Source organism: Vulpes lagopus, chromosome 10 (genome assembly GCF_018345385.1).
Source record: "Vulpes lagopus strain Blue_001 chromosome 10, ASM1834538v1, whole genome shotgun sequence".
Taxonomy (NCBI): Eukaryota; Metazoa; Chordata; class Mammalia; order Carnivora; family Canidae; genus Vulpes; species Vulpes lagopus.
In genome coordinates, this window is record NC_054833.1 from 47930383 (window position 1) to 47949971 (window position 19589).

Sequence of the window (19589 nt, forward strand, 5' to 3'; positions counted from 1 at the left end):
GGCACAGAGGCACAGAGGAAATTAGGCTATTCTTCACATTGAGTTCAATCTACTTCTTGGAGAAGGGTCTTGAGTCTCTTTAGAAGCCAAACTTGGGAGAGCTTGCCTGATGCTTACCCCAAAATATCAAAAGGGTCATCTTGGTTCTTGTAGGGAGGCCAGATAATCCCTCTGAACTGTCTAGGTTCTCAAGGTTCTGACCTTCCCGGGTCCATCAGAATCCTCAGGAGCCGACCAGGGAAGCCCTGGAAGTGACTCAGTAAAGCAGATCACAAACACTCATTAGGCACCTGCCTCACGCCTGCACTGTGCAGGAACAGGGCGGCATGGCACATAAAAGAAATAGGATTATTTCTGGTCTCCGTTCACAAAACCTTAGAAGTCGAGATGGAAAGATCATATAGAGGAAAGAACAGATTAGGATGACAAGACAATACCATTAGGTAACCATGTGATAGCACACAACATTGTTCAGTATTGCCAACATAACTGTGGGAGGTGAGTGGAACATGTCACTAATTGTGTCTTCATGTCTTGTTTTTTTTTTTTTTTCTTAAAGTTCTAATTTTTTTTAAGGTACCCAGCATGGGTGACCTGTCTTCCCTTCCCAGAGAAGAAAAGCAAATTCCACGCAAAGAACATTTTTCATCCAGTAACTCCCACCATGTTCAAGATGTGTCTCTGGCCTTGCTTATGTATTTCTTCAACAGAGCTGGTAAAGAAGGTGACTGAACTGTTACAGCTGAGAAGTTGATGTGAGCAGAGGGGACGGCCAAAAGGTTAAGCCTGCCAAGCCCTCTACTCCTTTCTTGGCATGCTCTTAACTCCCGAGGAACCCTGGAACGTTTCCTACCCTGAAAACCTAGGATGCTCCAGCCAGAGTGCCATCTTAAATCTTTGGTGGGCTTTAGCCCTTGCTCCTAGTGGGGTGACTCTGGCAAGTTGCTTAATCTCTTCCAGCTTTAGTTTTTCTCATCTAGGAAATGGGTCTATTCTAATGAACGTGAGGAGGAACTGGAAATATTCATACAGAATGCTTACTATAGTGATGGGCACATTATGCATTTTTCTACAGGGGTGTTTTTCTGCTATTATTAGCTCTACTGTCTATACCTCACATCACTTTCACAACCATCATCTTTACCACCAGCTCTAGCAATATCATCACTATCATTGCCATCTTCATTATTACCATTGTCATCTTCATCTAACCAGTACCCCCCGTGTCCCATTTGCTTAGGACCTTTTTCATCAACTGCCTGGCTAATGTGATAAATATGATGCTCTCCCAGTGTGACAATGGCTTAATTTGTCATCCTGCTCGGAATAGATATCCATGCAAGTTTTCAGAGGCAAGGGAGCGACTTGGTGGAAATCCACGCTGACAATTGGAGTCCCTGGGGTGGGATAGAAAGGATGTTAGTTTTGGTTGGATGGTCTGTTGGCCATGGATCATCTTCTCTGCAGCCATTGGGTCTGTCCTAGAGATAAATTCTTTCCCTGAGTTCTTCCCATTTTCCCATGAATAACAGTGGTAAACAGTGCAGATAAAGAAGACTTTAGCCCACAAAAATCATTTTCCTATTAATTTTAGTGTCATAGTAAAGAGAAGATACTCATTTCAACTTTAGTCTCTAATAATGGGAGTGCCTGGAGGAGAACAACAGAAATGTTTGAGGTTGGGATTCTGAAGCCTAAGAAACAGAGATAATTACCTTTGGCTTCCCAGACAGATTTCTGTGTACACAATTGTGTTTCATCTTTGTAACCCGCAGCTATACTTTGAGGGTTTCTGAAGGAGAGAAATTACCTGTGCTGTGTCCAGAGTCATGGCCCAGTTAAGAGCTTGTAAGAAGACCGACAGCAATACCACTGGGAGCCCCCCACAAGAGAAGCTCTTCTCTGGAGAGAGGTTTCTTTGGCGATTCACAAGGGTACAGGGACTCCTTTGGAAATTTTTGCTTGGGGGACTCTTCTCTGCAAAGGGGTGTTCATTTCCGTTGAATTTCTTCACCGAATCAACACAGGTCGCAATGTGGAAATGAGTGTGTAGAGACATTTCCGATGTGGCATTTCTTTTTTTGCCTTTGGATGAAAACACAGTCAGACCTTTGTGCACAATGTGGATCCTGAAAGGCCATGGAAGGTAGAGTGGGAGGACCTCTAAGGTATGTCAGGGGAACATTTAGCACAAACACAGCCCATGCCAACTTGCCTCAAGGCTGGGGGACTGAGGGCTTCTCTGCAGCAACCCCTCTTCCTACACACTCTCCCAAGAGGAACTGGAAGGCATCCCTTTGGCTTGTATATGAGGCTTGATCCATTCATCCACTGAACAAATATTTATTGAGTGTCAGCTAATGCCAAACCTATCCTAGGTGCAGGAATATAGCAGTGAACAAACAGTCAAAAATCCCTATTGATACAAATTTCACTTTTCCTTGGACTGGCTTAATATTCCTATTTGGCTCTCTATGATTATATATAAATAAGCACCTGTATTTTTCATATACGTGTATGTGTTTCCTTAGATTTTATATGTAAATCTTAAATTTCTCAGGTTTATATATAATGCATAATAAAAATGTAAATATGTAAATATATTTATATATAAGTGAAAAAAAGTTACAAATATATCTTCTTAGATATATCTTCAAGCATTGAGTTTATCAGACTGTCTTTGTACAAAGTCTAGAGTATCATCATTCACTTACTTTTTCATTCATTCATTCATTCATTCATTCATTCACTCAACACATACTTTCTGAGTGTCTGCTTTGAGCTGAGTGGTGGTGATACTGTGATGAAGAAGGCAGAAAATCTCTCATACAAATTATAGTATAGTTTAGCAAGTATGGAGGCAAATATAGAGATGTCATGGCTTTCTGATGTACAGATCTTACATCTTATATCTGAAAAGATATACCTTATATCCAAAGAATAATGCCATATTTATTGGTAGTTGACACATTTTCAGCATTAATGACTTTGCCCACACCATGTATATAGTCTTTTTTTAAAAATTTATTTTAAGGCAATTTTAGTTTTATAGAAGGGTTGCAAAGATTACTGGATACCCTTCACTCAGCTTACCCTAATGTTAAGATCTTATACAACTGTGGTACATTTATCAAAATGAAGAAATAAGCATTGGTATAATACTATTAACTAGATTACAGACTTTATTTAAATTTCTCTAGTCTTTCCGTTATTTTTTTTTCTTTTCCAGAATCCAATCCAGGAAAACCCATTGCATTTAATTATTATATCTCAGGAAAGCTTGGGGACTCATTTATACTAGCATGTAAATGACTGATTCCACTATAAAGTGCTAGTGCTTTAGAAGGATCATTTTCTTTCTTTCTTTCTTTCTTTCTTTCTTTCTTTCTTTCTTTCTTTCTTTCTTTCTTTCTTTCTTTCTTTCTTTCTTTCTTTCTTTCTTCTTTCTTTTTCTTTCAAGATTTTTTATTTATTTATTCATGAGAGACACACAGAGAGAGAGGCAGAGACATAGATAGAGGGAGAAGTAGGCTCCCCATGGGGAGCTTGATGTGGGACTTTATCCTGGGACCCCGGGATCATGCCCTGAGCCAAAGGCAGACACTCAACCACTGAGCCACCCAGGTGTCCTGGATCATTACCCTTCAATGAAGATAAACACATATATGGTTTTCTCAGCCTTGGTCATGTGTCAGCATCACTTGTGGCACATTTGCAATACTGAAGCCCAGGCCTCACTCAAACTCTATAATGTTAAAAAGCTCCACAGGTGATTCTCATGCACAGCCAAGGCTGAAACCATTCCTAGTTTAAGCAGAGGTGTTTAGTGTATGGTCTCTGGACCAGCAGCAGCAGTATCACCTAGGCACTTAGGAATGCAAATTTTGGGGCCTGAATCAGATTTCCTGAATCAGAAAATCTGGGGATGGGACACTCACACTCTGTGTTTTAGTAAGTCTCCCAGGTGATTCTGATGCGTGGTAAAGTTTGAGAACCACTGCTTGGAGCAAAAGGACCAATGTCTAACTGGGACATTTTAGTCAGGAGTAAGGAACAATGGACAGAGGGCACGAGTTCCCCCTGAGACCACATTCTATAAATCATTGTCTGGTCTGTTTGTCTCTGGTTCCTTGTCCATTGACTGAGGCTGTCTCAGATTTGCAGACCATCAGTCTGTTGGAACCTTCTCTTCCAGTAGGAAGAGGCATAGAGTGTCAAAGCTTTACTTAGAGTGGCAACAATATACTGAGTAAGAGTATTAATTGGTGGTGTTTATATCACTGGTCATGGCTCCCCCCTTCCTTCCTCTTATGGCCCACAAGCCACAGATCACATGTGAGGCTAGTGGACAGGGCAGAGGCAGAGAATAGTTATGGTAGGGGAAATAAATAATTTGATTTATTAAGCTGAATTGGACTGAATCTGAGGTCATAGAACTTTTTTGTGATGCAAATTATTTATTTAATTATAAATGTAGTCTCAAAAACAGTGATCCCAAGGCCCTCACTTTGAAAGGTAATGTCTTAGAGGCCTGTAGCATCATATGTGGGGAAGATTTCCTAAACACTTGGCTGCAATGAGGGGACATTTTGATTATTCTACTCAACCAGCACTATACTTGGTACAGGGCTGATGAACAAGAGGTGCTTGTCCATAAGCAGGAGGGCACTGTCCCTAATCTCAGGATCTAGGAGGGGAAATAAGCAGGTGACCCCAATGAGGAGGAGTCATAAGGAGCTGAGCATCTGGTACATTCTCTGATCTGCTCTCTGGGGTTCAAATAAGTCCTCTCTGGGTAAATGAGGGTTGAACAGGAATCAGCCAGATGTAGGGATGCAGAAGAGGGAAGAAAAGAGTGGGGAGAAGAACATTCTAGAAGGAGGAAGAGCTTGTGTGAAGGCCTGGGGTCAAGGGAGAGCCTGATGTGAAAGTTTTAAGAGTGCGAGCTGAATGTGCAGGGCCCTGGAGAGCTTAGGGCATGGAATGAAAGATGAGGCTGGAAAGGCAGCAAGTCCGGATCTCCAAGGGCCTAGGAAGGCAGAGAAAGGATTTGGACTAAGGCCTAAAGGCAACTGGAAACCACAGAGGGGTTTAAAGCAGTGGAAGAAGATGATAGATTTGCATGAGAAATAAATCTCTTGGCTGCACTTCGTAAAGTAGATTGGTGGGGGAAGCAGTGGTATTGGGAGACAGGAGCCGTCTATCTTACAGACTAAACTCGTGATTGTTTGCTTAGGAAAACGTGGACATGAACTAAGAAATTATGAGCTTAAAATGTATTTCCTCTTGTGTTGTTTCTCAGCCCAGGTTTTGTTCTTTGGATGGCATATCTATGGCAGTATATGCGTTCTACATATGGAGTTCCTAGTCAGTGGCGTAAGTCAACTGATACTAACTGAACATTAGCCTCTTGCGAAATCACAATACAAAACATGGTGCTGGACACCGTAGGGGATCCCAGGAAGCCATAATCCTTACCCACAAGGAACTAACAGTTGAATTACGGAAATAAAAACTTTTAAATGTTCAATAAAAATCCAAGCTGTGTGGTATTAATTGTCAAAAAGTGAGGATAGAATTTTAAACACTCTACAAGGAGTAGTAGTAGAAGTAATTTTGTGAAAGATGTAGGTCTGGAGCTTTGAAGGCTTGTGGGAATGGGTAGACACACCAAGAGAGGTCGGTGCAGTTGGGGTGGGGGGTGAGCAATGGGCATTGTGATTGGATCCACATTTGTGGTTTCAATTTGTCCTGACTTTCAGGGAAAGTCGACTAGACCTCAGACATAAAAGAGAAGCACACTAGCTTTTGGCAAAGAATAGGGGAGTAGTAAATGTTCCCATTTGAAGTAGTGGTCACTTCTCTGCCACCCCTGCTAGAACTGCAGCAGGATCTGGAAAGGCATGTGGGGTCGGCCGGAACAGGCCTGGGGAGAGAAGGCCTGGCACTGCTGCAGGGGAGTGAAGTGCACCTTCCATAAGTCTCACTGGCCACCCCAGAAATCAGCGTGCTCTGCTTTTCCAAACTTTACCTAGAGCCAAGACATTTTAAAGTCACCTGTAACAGAGGGGGCCATTTCAAAAGTCATACCCACCAGAAGTCCCAACTCCTGGCCTCTGGGCACAGAGACAATCTGCTGTCATACAGAGTTCAGTTTTTCTAAGGGGTCGATTTGGTTCTTAGTTGCCCTCAAGCCCCAGGTGTATGTTGCCACTTTATGGCCACCTGCCACCCTCCCTGGGCAGCAGACAGGGTGAAGGGCAGAGGTACTCGAAGTGGCCCTGGAGCAGCAGAGGATCCCACCGGCTAGGCTGAGAGGAGAAGACAGGCATGCCTCTGGGGGACACCTGGGTGTAGTGCTAGTGGCTCAGGGAATTTGTCTCAAAGTCTGGCCAGAAGACCTCATCTGGAAGGGGAGTTCAAGAGAGAACGTCATGGTGCAGAATGTTTCCAACTGTGTGCACTCTTTGGAGATGCTTATGGGCTGCCTGACTGAGGGCCAGGGAAGCCAAAGGAGTGGGAGACCCCAAAGACAGCCTGTGGCCCTCACTCTGCTTTTTCTGGGGTTAGTCCTCTTCCATCTGTTTCATACTTTGGAGGTCTGCTTAATAATTGAGTTGAAAAAGAAAAGGATGCCGATGACGGAAATCAACCTTTGTTAATCCAATGGCCTTTCCACAGCATTGTATTTTGGTCCCAACTTGAAGGAATGTCCTCAAAATAGGGAAGGTACTTGTTGGGCACCCCAACTCCATGGAGCATGCTTGGGTGGAAGCACCGAGCCCCGGGATCTGCTCAGCATGTACCGACCAGCCAAGGCTCTGCTGGGGTCGCTGGGGGGCAGGGGTGGGGGAGCCAGAGCAGAGAGCTGCCAGCAAGAAGAACAATGGGCCAGTGTGAGTGCTGCCCGAGGGGCTCAGCGGAGGGGGCAGTCCGCGGGGCTGCGGAGGCGTGTTTGTCCAGGCAGGAAGCCACAGGGGACCCTGAGCCAGCCTCCCCTGGCACATCTCCTGACCGCACCTGTAGCAGAGCCCCAGGGACCTTGAGGATGGCATAGTGGGTGCTGGGAAGCCCGCCCCAGCCCACCTGGCCAGGCAGATTTCTTACTTCCTGGTCCAGCTTGGGGACTGCCCGCATACCCACCACTGCTCCGGGAAGGATTCCCCGTTGTGGTCAGGCTGCTCAGCCTTCTCCCACGGCCACCTCCTGGCCTCAACCCCTGGGAGGCTTTCCCTGAGCGGGGGAACTGATCGGATGTAACAGTTCCTAAGAGGGGAGGGTGTGATGGGGACAGGACACCTCCTAGGCTCTCGTCAACATCTGTGGAAGGAACGATTTCATGAGTGGGGGGGCTTTCCCACTGGGTTAGGACTATTGGGCCAAAACAGGTATAAACTGTTCTTGGTGAGTGAGAGTAATTGTATCTCAAGAGACACCAATCCTGTTGCCAGTCACCCAGGGAGAAGATCCGCTTCTCAGACCAGGCACGAGCATCTGAGGAGGGAAGTGGTGGTTGGGTGGGTGGGGGTATTAGAAGTGAGGTGGCATGGAGATGAGCCACACAATGGCATTAATTTGAACAACATGCATGGAAAAGGCAGGACCTGTGAGCCACTGAAATGAGCTTATTGTGGCAAGTTCTGAAAGGTAGACTTGGTTGGCTTGGCTTCTTGGCCAAGCCTGGGGTTCTCTGGGCTCATTCTCACCATAGTCTCTCTCTTGTGCGGAGCTTAGTTATATAATGGCCGAGCTTCACTGGGTTAATTCTACTATTGCCAGCCACATGGTGCTCCTTTTCACGCACTCTGATTTGATACTCACGGTAGCCTGGTAGGGAATTATTATCTGTATTTTACAGACAAGGAAATTGAGGCATAGAGTGTCAAATGACCTGCTTAAGATTACAGTCTCAAGTGGTAGAACCAGAATTTGAACGAGAACCTATCTAATTCCAGAGAACAAATTCTTAACTGCTTTTTGCTGTGGAGTCCTCTGGACAGTATCAGCCTGTCTTGACTGCATTGAGTGTTACTAATGGGATGTGTTGGATTTAAGCCCAGAGGGAGCTTTCTGAGGGGTAGCAGAGCCTCTGGGAGGCTGTGGGACAGGTAGGTCACTTGGTCACTCACTCCTCCCTCCTAGAGCATTTCCTTCCCAAGCTGTACCGTAGACACTCTGTGCTTATGTAAGTAATTTAGGAGCTATCCTCCACAGTTTCTTTCTGCAAGCTCTGCCCAGTGGCCCCCAAAGATGGGAGTGGCTAATGAGGGAATTCTTTTGAGCGTCAGATGGTGCATCTGAAATTTAGAATGAAAGTAGATCTCCAAATAAACAGTTCTCCAGGTGGCCAGCATCCCAGGGACCTGCACTCAGCTACTGCCTGGTTTCAGCATGCACTTCTCACGGGGACTGCGAGCCACGGTCAACTGCCAATGCCACCTGAGGGTATTTGGAGGGCTGGACAGGGGCAGGTGTTCAAATGTTTGATGTCAGCCATTTGCTCCGGCTGATCTAATCAGTCCAAGCTGGCATCACATTCTCTGACAGGTGAGAGCAGAGGGCTATCTAGATTACCCACCGTCATTTATAAACTGATTTAATAACCTATTTCCTCAACCCAGAGAAATAATAGGGAGCTCCCTGACCACAATGAGCTTGGAGGGGGCCTCGGGCAGATCTATGTAGGATCAGCCTGCAGTGATCTTTGTACTCACTGGTATGTATGTTTATGACTCCAGCTGGCTGTATCATGTAAGCCACTGTCACCACTGTCACCCTGTTACCTGTCCTCATGCCCCTCTTCAGTTCAGGCAGGACCACTGGACTCCCATTGGGGTCCAGGCACAGCCCAACTGCAGCACTGAAATAGTCATAGTTATCCCTTTTATTTATTTTTTTAAATATTGTATTTATTTATTCATGAGAGACACAGAGAGAGGGAGAAGCAGGCTCCATGCAGGGAGCCCGACATGGGACTCGATCCCAGATCTCCAGGATTACACCCTGGGCTGAAGGCAGCACTAAACCACTGAGCCACCCAAGGCTGCCCATAGCTATTCCTTTTAGATGCTCCCTATTTGCCAGGTGTTCTCTATTCATGAGAGACACTCAGGCACTTGCAGTGTTTTGCACATATTAACCAATCTAATCCTTACAAAAATTGTAACATGTATGTGCCCAAAGAAGATAACTTGCCTGTAGTTGTTGGATGTGTTGGTTCGAGACTCAAGACTCAACATCTTTAGGGGCATGAGTTTGAGTCTCTTGTGGGCCATTGTACCCCATAGGTGGCTGCCTGAGTATAAAGTTCGTGGTGCTTAGTGAGTGCAGATGGCCTTGATGGACTGGAGAATTGCTCCCCTGTCCCTTCAGGGGCAGCCATAGTTGTCCACATGGATGTTTCATGCTCTGACAAAGAATAAATGGCCGGTGATTAAGCCATCCATGAGGCTTTGCTGAGCACATACTCTACAACTGGCATTGTGTCAAGTTTTCTGGATACTAAAGAAACCCAAGATGCTTTTTAAAGGAATCTGCTCTTCTTGTACCAGAAGAGATTGTTTGCCATGGTTTTTGCTCAGGGCCGTCAATGTGTTGGGCAATCCAGACACAAGCCGAGGTGGCTCTAGGACTGCTCAGCAATCTGTCTGTAACTTGCTCTGGAGTCTAGTCTGCACACCTGCCTGTGAAGGCTGCCTCCCTAATGCAAAATGGTCACCGTGTTGCAGAAATAGAAGTGGTCTGAGCTGCATCTTCAACTGAGCAAGTGGGACCAGCAGCTTTTGCAGAAAGAGGGAAGGCAAGGATATTTGGGTCTTATTAGACTGTTGGCTGCTAGGCTCAGCATCCATCCCCTGATCAAACTCTTTTAGGCAAACAGCATAGTGGAAAGCCCACCAGAGCCCTTGCCCCACTGCCCATACTCTCTGACTGAACTTGGCCCTCCTTGAACTCAGCCTCTACTTTCTTTGCCACTGGGAGGGCATCGGTTGGTGCTCAGTTGACATTTGTTGAGTGTAGAATATCTGGATTTAATGTCAATGATTTTTTTTAAAAGATTTTATTTATTTATGAGAGAGAGAGAGAGAGAGAGAGAGAGAGGCGCAGAGACATAGGCAGAGTGAGAAGCAGGCTCCATGCAGGGAGCCCGATGTGGGACTTGATCCCAGGACTCTAGGATCACACCCTGAGTCGAAGGTATATGCTCAACTGCTGAGCCACCCGGCATCTCTCATTGATGGTTTTTATCTGTGTCCCTTAGCTGGGATTAAAAGAAAATGCTTTTCTGCATGTGCATATTTCTGGGGAAATATGTGTATTTGGGGAGATGCTTTCTGATCCACTATTTTCCTTGTTCTGGTGTGAGGATATTTGTGCTGGTTGTCCCACTCCCCACCCCCTCCAGCAATCCTCACTAGAATGCAAGTTCTATGAGGCCAGGAACTTTCTTTTCCTTGTTTACTACTATATCATCAGTGCTAAATCCAGCCTGGATAACAGTAGAATGACAGTCAACAAATATTTGCTGAATGAATAGATCGATGAATGATTGGTTGTTTGAAACTTAATCTCTTGTAGAGAAGTGGTGTTACCTAGTGATAAGAACTGTTCTCACCACAAGAAAACAATGTGTAACTCTATGTGATGATAGATGTTCATGAGACTTAATGTAGTGATCATTTTTGCAGTATATACTTACACAAATCATTGCCTTGTACACCTGAAATTGATATGTCAATTATGTCTCAAGTAAAAAATAATAGAAGAAAATAAAAAGAGCTGTGGAATCTAAGTGCCCAGGTGGGATCCTTGGCTCTTCTTAGGAGCTGTGTGTTTTAGCCAAATTTCTTAACCTCATTCTGCCTGTTTTCTCATCTGTAAAGCAAGGCTAATACTTCAAAGCATTGTTCTGAGGATTAAATGAAATAATATGTGCAGAGTATTTAGAACAGTTCCTGGCATATAGTGAATGTCCAGAAATCTTGGCTATCACTGGCTTTGCAACTGGGAGGTATGTGTGCAGCTCCTTGAGTAGTTTGATCTCTGTCCCCTCCCCTCACTTTTATTTTACTTATTTTTTTTCATGGTGTGACTGTGTTTATTTGTGGAACATATTAACTAGGGGAAATTTGTTTTTTTTTTTTAAATATACTCATACCAATCAATTTATATTTATTGTGTACCTGTCACATTTCTAACCCTGTTTGTGTTTTTGTTTTCTGTATTTGCTCTCACAGGTACTGGCAGAGATGTTGGGCTCAAGTCAAAAGCTTCCATATCAATTAAAATATTTCATATTAAAAATAATATCAATAGTAATGGCCATTATTTAGAGACTCTTACTATGTGTTGGGTATTGTATCTTTTGGCAGCTAAGTGATTGCCCAGACCAGACAATGACGTGTAGGTGTTGACTGTCCATGTCTGTCTGACTTTGTCTCTGGGTTCACTGAGCACACACTTAGCTTACTTGGTTCACTAGTCCCTCTCTGGTGTTACTGTGGCTACACGTACCTCACACAGTTACTGCTTGATTGAATTAACAGCTCTGTCTTTGGAGGCAGATTCCCCCCCCACCCTTGGGCATTAAGATGTTTAAAATTTCGAGTCGTCTTTCTCTCTTTCTTGTCTTTTCCTCTTTCTCTTCTTTCTCCATTTACATTTCTATCTCCTCTTCAACTTTTCCATATCTTCATTCATTCATTCATTCATTCATTCATGCATTCATGCATTCATTCAAGTTGCTCTCCCACCAAACTACAGCTCCCTGCTCCACAGCTCCCTCCATGACCCACAGTTGCCCAGGAGCATGGCACACATGCAGATAGACTTGTCGTGGCATGTTGCAGCCTTTTCCTTTTTGTAGTAAATTAAACCTTTGATTTACAAGGAAACAGACTTTAGGTCTATTGTAGTTCCGATTTCCATAGTGTTTGGGCACAAATCACGAACTACACCTGGTGAAAATCCTGAGTCACCAGAGGGCTTGGTGTTGCAGGAAGAGGAACTGGAGATTTTTTTGGTTGCCTTTTAGAAGGAAAGATGATTGATAACCATCAGTGGGCAAACTCCCTTCCCTTTACTCTTTTGAACCTTTAGCTTAAGGAAAACAGGGGTCAATAGCATCCCTGATTTCTGTTATTTGGTGGGGTCACTGGTCACTTGGGAGCCTTTCAACAATACACAGAAAAACTGAGATTGAGTGGTCTGAGTCATGGGCATACCAAGTGGGTGCCAGGTCACAGGGCCCCCTGATCACGATTCCTTAGTGTGGGGACAAAAGGAGAGGAATTATTTCTGGGTGCACAGCATTCATGGTGCCAAGTTCCTTTCTGTGTGTGGGAAATGATGGTTACGTGCTTCCCTAGACAAAGGATCTTCCACGCTACGCTTGAGCTGGAGATTTTTGTTTCTCTTCTTAATCAGGGCTTTCTAGGGGCATTCCAATGAATAAGAGTTTGAAAGAGGATAGCTAGGAAAAGAGATCTTGAGAAAAAAAGGGACTAGTTTTTAAAAAATTTTAATGATGTATGTGATTCGTATTAACAGATTAAGAAAAACAGTGTGACTATCTCAGTAGATGCAGGAACATGACATCCTATCGTCATGTACATTCTCACTATACTGGAACAGAAGGGAACTTCCATAATCTGGTAAACTGCATCTTTAATAAAGTCTATGACTTTATTAAAGAGTACACTTAATGGAAAAAGAGATCTGGGAGTTGACAAGGCTGCTTTCTCTCACCACACTCAAGTGGGAGATGCTTGGGTTTTGGCCCAGGAGGGTGAGGGGAGAAGGTGACCCATAAGAGATACTCTTAGAGTGCCTTGAGCTACAGATGGTCAAGGACATCACCGATCAGAGTCAACAGCCACCCCAGGCAGGACCCTTTGCACATGTGTAAAGTACAGCCAATTAAAATCCTCCCTGGAGGGAGGTCAGTCATGTGGATCTGTGTCTGGGCAGGGGAGTGAGGGTAGGGGGTTCCTGAGCCTTAGGAAAGACTAGTTTCTGATCGTTTAAGTTAGTTTTTCCTAAATTCCAAAGTAATGTCACCCTGAATTTCTGAAAAAATTTTTTTAATAAAAAAACAGCCAATAGAGTCATGGACCACTCCCAGACTTACAAAGACAAGTTTTCTGAGGGTGGGACCCAAGGATATTTCTCTGTAATAATTACAATTATTACATAATTTGGATGGAAACTACTCTTTAGAGATTCCTGTAGGACTGTTAATTTAAAAAATTGAGTTTTTCACATCAGTGATAATCGTGTAGACATAGAGGCTGTGTTTTCCTCATATGGAATCCCTAATGTCTAGCATAATTCCCAGTATAGAGTTGGTGCTCAAAAAGTATTTGTAGAAATGTAATAGTGTAAAGAAGCTATTTATCGAAGGGGGCCATCAACTGTGCAGACTGTGGTTGAAGGTACTGTTGACATGGAGGTGAAACTATCAAATTAAACCTATTACTCAATTTGTGGTGCCAAGTAATGGTAAAGCATGAAAAAAAAAAAAGTCCCTTTTCCTCGAAAGGACCACATGTGGGTAGAATAGTCTGGAGACTTTCTCTTTTGCAAAGAATGTTTCTTAAGGCTCCAGAGAAACAAGCAAATCCAAGGTAATAACCACTAAGTTTTCTTGACTACCCTCCTGGATTATCTATGTCAGTCTTGAGCCATAGATAATAACTAAAGCCATCTGGTCCTTGGTTTTCTCATCAGCAAAATGGGGGCACAGACACTTGCCAGCTGCTTATGTCAAAGAGACATTGTCAGTATGACTAGGGGCCATCTGTTTAGTATCAGGGGGCATTCAGGAGAGCCATAAAAAGCATTGGGCATCCTCCAATTTGTCATGAATCCCAGGCTGCTATATACAATAAAGCCCTAGCTTCTGAATACTGGCACCCATCCAGGCTACTTTGCCTTAGGTCTATGCAGTCTCTATTTGATCAGAATGAATGTGATTTCCTTTTTAATTGCACCTAGTCATAACATCTAATTATTTAAGGCATCATAAAGGTGGAAATACCAACCATTAATGCTACTCCCAGATAAGAACCTGCCATGCACCTGTCAGCCGTATTTGCAGGTGATGGCTGGGAGCCAGGGATGACAAGATGCAGTCTGAATCCCACCACTTCTTTGGCAGAGGTAGCTGAAACTGCTCTTATCTTAGAAAAGTACAAACTGTTGAAGCTTTGAGGGTCCCTAGTGTGCATTAATGTTGAGAACAAAGACATGAAAGGGAATTCAGTTATGTAGTGTCTTGATCAGAATGAAACAATGAAAATTAGTGATGTAGAGGATTTTACACTAGGCTATTGCATTTCACCTTTGCATTAACAACAATTATTATCCTTCTTTTTAAAAAGATTTTATTCTTTTATTCATGAGAGATGCAGAGAGAGGCAGAGACAGAGGCAGAGGGAGAAGCAGGCTCCCTGCAGGGACCCTGCTGCGAGACTCGATTCCAGCACCCCAGGGGCATGACCTGAGCCGAAGGCAGATGCTTAAGCGCTGAGCCACCCAGGCGTCCCAATTATTATCCTTATTATTACTATCACTGTTACCTTGATTTGGAAAAGGAGGACACTAAAGCTCGGAGAGTTGAAACTACTTACCCAAGGCCACTCTGCTAGCAGGGCAGTTAGATTCCACACCAGGCTTTCTGACTTTAAATTAAATCATCTCTTCACTATGCTCTGCTGTCTTGCCCAGAGGCAAATTCTATGGAAGAACAAAATGATAATTGTTTGCAGGAGAAATGAGAAATGGCCTTAGCTGACTTGGTGTGTAAAGGAAGCATGGGGGATTGCCTGGAGGCAGAAATGAAGTTGGATACTATACCCCATGGAGTGCCCATATCACTTGAGGGCTCATTATTGTTCTAGCCAGACTTAGGCAATATTTAAAATTTTGATATCATAGTACTTCTCTGGAATAAATGGTGGTTCTTAATGGAATGGAATTCCCATGAGCTCTATAGACTATCTCCCAAGGGAAATGTATATATACACATAGGACCCTCACTTTAAAATCACCGGGTCCCCCTCTCCACTTCCACTCCACCCCTAAAGTCAGGAAATCTTTCTCTAGATATGATTTTATTAATTCATCTGATTTTTCTGGGCCACAGACAATCTTCATAGTCAAGGGGTTGCTCAAGCTGTAGGCCATCAATTTTTCTATGTTCTAGTCTGACTATCTGTATTGGTGATAAATCATTCCTTTGAAGGTCATATGGATTTTTCTGTCTACCTAACACTAAGTATCTGGCTATGCCACGCTGACAATTTCTTTGTTTTGTTCATTGCTATATCCCTAAAGCCTAGAACAGTTCTTAGTATAATTATATGATGTAATCTGTATGTTTTATTTTTTGTGTTGACTATGTTTTTAAAAATTGTTGTGTGCAAAAATGTTTACAGATTAACCACATATATGTGATAGAAAAAAAATTTTTTTTTGAGAGAGTGCGCACCAGGAGAGGAGAGGTAGAAGGAGAAAGAGAGAGAATCTTAAGCAGGTTCCATGCTCAGCATGGAGCCTGAAGGAGACTCCATGTGGGGCTCAATCTCATGACCCTGAGATCATGACCTGAGCCGAAATCAAGTCAGCCATTTAACTGACTGAGCAACTCAGGCGCCCCAGAAAAACTTGTTCTTAAAGAGATTTTATCTACAATTGTTTCATTATGTACATCACTGTGGATATTTGGTATACAAACTTTGCTAAGTTAAGAAAGTTCCCTTCTAGTCTTAATTCTCTAAGAGTTACTATTATTTATTAAAATTACATGAGATGCTAGACTTTATCAAGTGTTTAGACATTGAGTGGGATAATTTCATAATTTTTCTCCTAGAGTTTATTAATGTTGTGAATTACATAGATAAAAATTTTAAGAATAAATCATTCTTGTATTCCTGGGATAAATCCTACTTTATCATGATGTGTTGTTATTATTACTGTATCACCATTGTGGATTATTTCTTAATATACCATTGAATTCAGCAAACCAAAATTTTATTTAGGATTTTTGAATCTCTGTTTACAAATTAAATGGGCCTGCAATCTTTTCTTGTTTCAAAATCAAGAATCACATCAGTCTTTTATTTTCAAACTACTTGTGACTTTTTTGTTTTGATTCTATCTGAGAGACAACATAGTGTTAGGTTTTTTGTTTTTGTTTTTTTTAGAATTTAAAGTCAATCCAGGAATCTGTATCTTTTAATTGGTGAGTTTAATGTTTTTTTTATATTTATTACAATTACTGTGTTATTAGAACTTATCCTGTTATCCCATTTCTATTTTCCATTCACCATATTTTTTTATACCTCCTTCCTGTTTTCCATAGAAAGATCCAGTTTTCTTCAGCTGGTTTAAAAATGTGACATTCTATATCTGTTTTTATAGTAAGAACAAAAGTGGCAGTTGCCCCTTACTTCTGATCCATACTTAGGTTTATATTTTCCCCTGTTGATTTCTTAAATTTGTCAGTATCTATATTTTCCCTTTTGTAAAACAAAAACAATAACACATTTTAATTTCTCTTTGATCTCCTCTAGGTCCTCACATTACATGCCTCTGCAAATTAAACAAAATATAAGGTGAATAGTGTCCCTTGGACTTGAACAGTCGGGCTGATATTTTCTAGATATTTTGTTCTAAGTGATTTGGGTTGCATGTTCTCTTTCTTTCAGCTTAAAAAAATTCCTATCATAAACTGTATCTATGTATCCGATCATCTTTTGCTCCCATACTCCTTGAAATTCTCCCAGTTGTCTTCTTTTTTTTTTGAGCATTTCCTCAAAGAGCAATTTCAATGGAGGGCCTTGTATGTCTGAGGATATTTTTGCTATGCTACAATATTTAAATGATAGTGTGGCTGGACTTAAAATGCTATAGGTTCAGTGTTCTTTTCTTTGATACTTTAAAAATATTTCTTCATTGTTAGTTTGCATCTGGTTTTGCTGTTGAGAAGAATACTATTAATATGTTTTTTGTTCCTCAGCTGTTAATATACTCTTTTTCTCCCTCGGTTTTTAGATTGTCCTCTATGTATGAATTGTTTTTAAACCTCATTATAATGTGTCCAGGGATTAGTTTTTCCTTACCCCTACAGTTTGACTGTCCATCACTTTTTCAATCTTAGATCTTTCATAATTTCCTTTTAAACTTTAGGAATTTATCTTCATCATATTCAGGACAAGGACAAGATAAGAATAAACACTGTCCCCATTGCTGTTTTTCATGGTACTTGCTAATATTATAAGGAAAGGAATAAGAGATGGAAGGGTAGGAAGGGGAGGGAGAAAACCACTAATGTTAACAAAAGAGATGATCATCTACCTAGAAAGACCATCATAATTAATAGACAAACTGGTCAGAGCAGCACAAGAGTTTAGCAAGGTTGTTAGAAGTAAGATAAACTCACCAGTATTATTAGGGTGTTTCAATAACATTAATAGTCAACTCAAAAATACAGTAAAAAGTAAGATGCCATTCACAATGTCAATAGGAGCTATGAAGCAAGTAAGAATAAACTTATCTAAGAATATGTCATATCTCCACGGAGAAATTTTTAAAACCCTAATGACATAAAACATGGAATATGATCTCAATAGATGGAGAGCTATATCATGCTTATCTGGATCAAATTAATCTTACAATGATACCAGTTCTCCTTAAAGCAATGTGTAAATTCAATAAAAAAAAACAATAAAAATTCCAGTTGAATTTTTTGGAGGCACTTGATAAACATTCTAACATTTTAAAATGTACTATAATAAATAATAGTGAAAACTTACAAGTATTGGTAACAGACAATGAGACCAATGAAATAAATAGAATTTAAAGACAGGCCTATGTATATAAATTAGGTATTTCTATTTAAAAAAGAAGTTAACAGATACCAGATTAGGAGAGGAAATTAATATGGCGTAAAACTAATAACATCTAGAACTTTACATGTAGAATCTACAAAGAACTCCTTATCAACCAGAAAATGACAGCAACTCCACTGGAGAAATTGGCAAAGAAATGAACAGTCATTTTTGAGAGGAGGAAATCCAGAAGGTTAACAAGCATATGAAGAGGATATATTACTATGTATTAGTATTAGTAATGTAAAACAAAACCACAATGAGCTATCACGACATCTATTAGGTTGGCAAAAATTGAGAAGTTGGATTATTCCAAGTTTGGTGGTGAAATGGAAATCTGTGAAGCTGGTGAGGTATTGCATACACATGGACACCTCCTCCCCTTTTGAACATGCCATGCAATGCACTTTGGCTTTGGATTCTTAGGCACAGAAAATGTCTTCCCAGAAAATATTAGATACTTTGACCAAGTCTTGGTTCCCAAATACCTGCTTATATATGGTCATTGATATCCAAGTCTTTGCTGGAAGCACTGAGCTGAGCTGGAATCTGCTTCCCGAGCTTCAAGGCTGTCAGAGGTAGCACGGCTTAGAGATAGGCATGATGGTGGGCTTACCTACCGACATTTTTTGTTTTTATCTGCTGTTGTATAAGATTTGATTTGTCAGCTCACCTCTAGCTTGTCTTCTTCCTTCCTTCTTGGAGAGGGGACTATTATCCCAGGTCTTCCATTGATCTGTTCTAGCTTTTAAACATGGCTGTCATTTGGCTTTCATTGACTTCAACTTAACGAGTATCTGTCAGTGTGATTATTTAAAATTCTGACTCTAGTAAGATGAGCTTGGGTCTGACAACCAGGGTATCACCTAATAGCCCTGTGACACTGGGCCAATTAAACTTCCTCAGCATCTGTTTCTCTGAGACATATGGATAGAAGTTTCCTCACCGTGTTGTGGTAACTTGATCAGATAATGTAGTTTTAAGACTTAACCTAGAGCTTGGTGCCTAGGAAGTAGTTGTTATTATGAATGCTTCATGGAAATCATTATGCTAGGCTGTGAGAAGAGGCCAAGATAAATAAGAAAAAGTTCTTAATTTCATAGAACTTGGAGAAATAGGACAAAACTCAGAGCAGTGTGAGGTAGGACCAGTGAGGTCACATAGCCTCCTAAGAACCCTGTGAGACAGTCGGAGGACTGCTTCTTCATTTTATAAACAAGGAAATGGAGATTCAGAATTATCTGACTTGGTGAAGACACAGCCAGTGAGTGGCACAGCCTTGCTGGGAACTCACCTCTCCCTTGACTGAGCCAGGCCAGATGGATGTGCCTCAGTTTCCAGTGGAAAGAGTGTTGTGTCAGATGGCTCTGAGGCAGTGTGGGAGGCAGAGCTGCAAGGCCCCGGACCTGCCCTAAGGGGCTGTAGTCAGGGAGTCTTGACCCCAGTGATTGGGTCACTGGGGCCTGAACATGTGGCATCAGATACATGGTGGTAGGGGGCTTCCAAACTGGGAGGGAGTCCATGGCCTAACCCACATATGCTGTGAGGTGGTGAGCCTCACTACTTTTCCTTTGAGAAGCTTCATGCTAATAGGTGGGTGAGTACTAGGAAGGAGGCCTTGTTCGTATTATATGGTTAAAGAGCACGGGCATCCTCTCTTCTCTTCCCTGGGAGAGTTGGCCTCTTTCTCCATGGGCA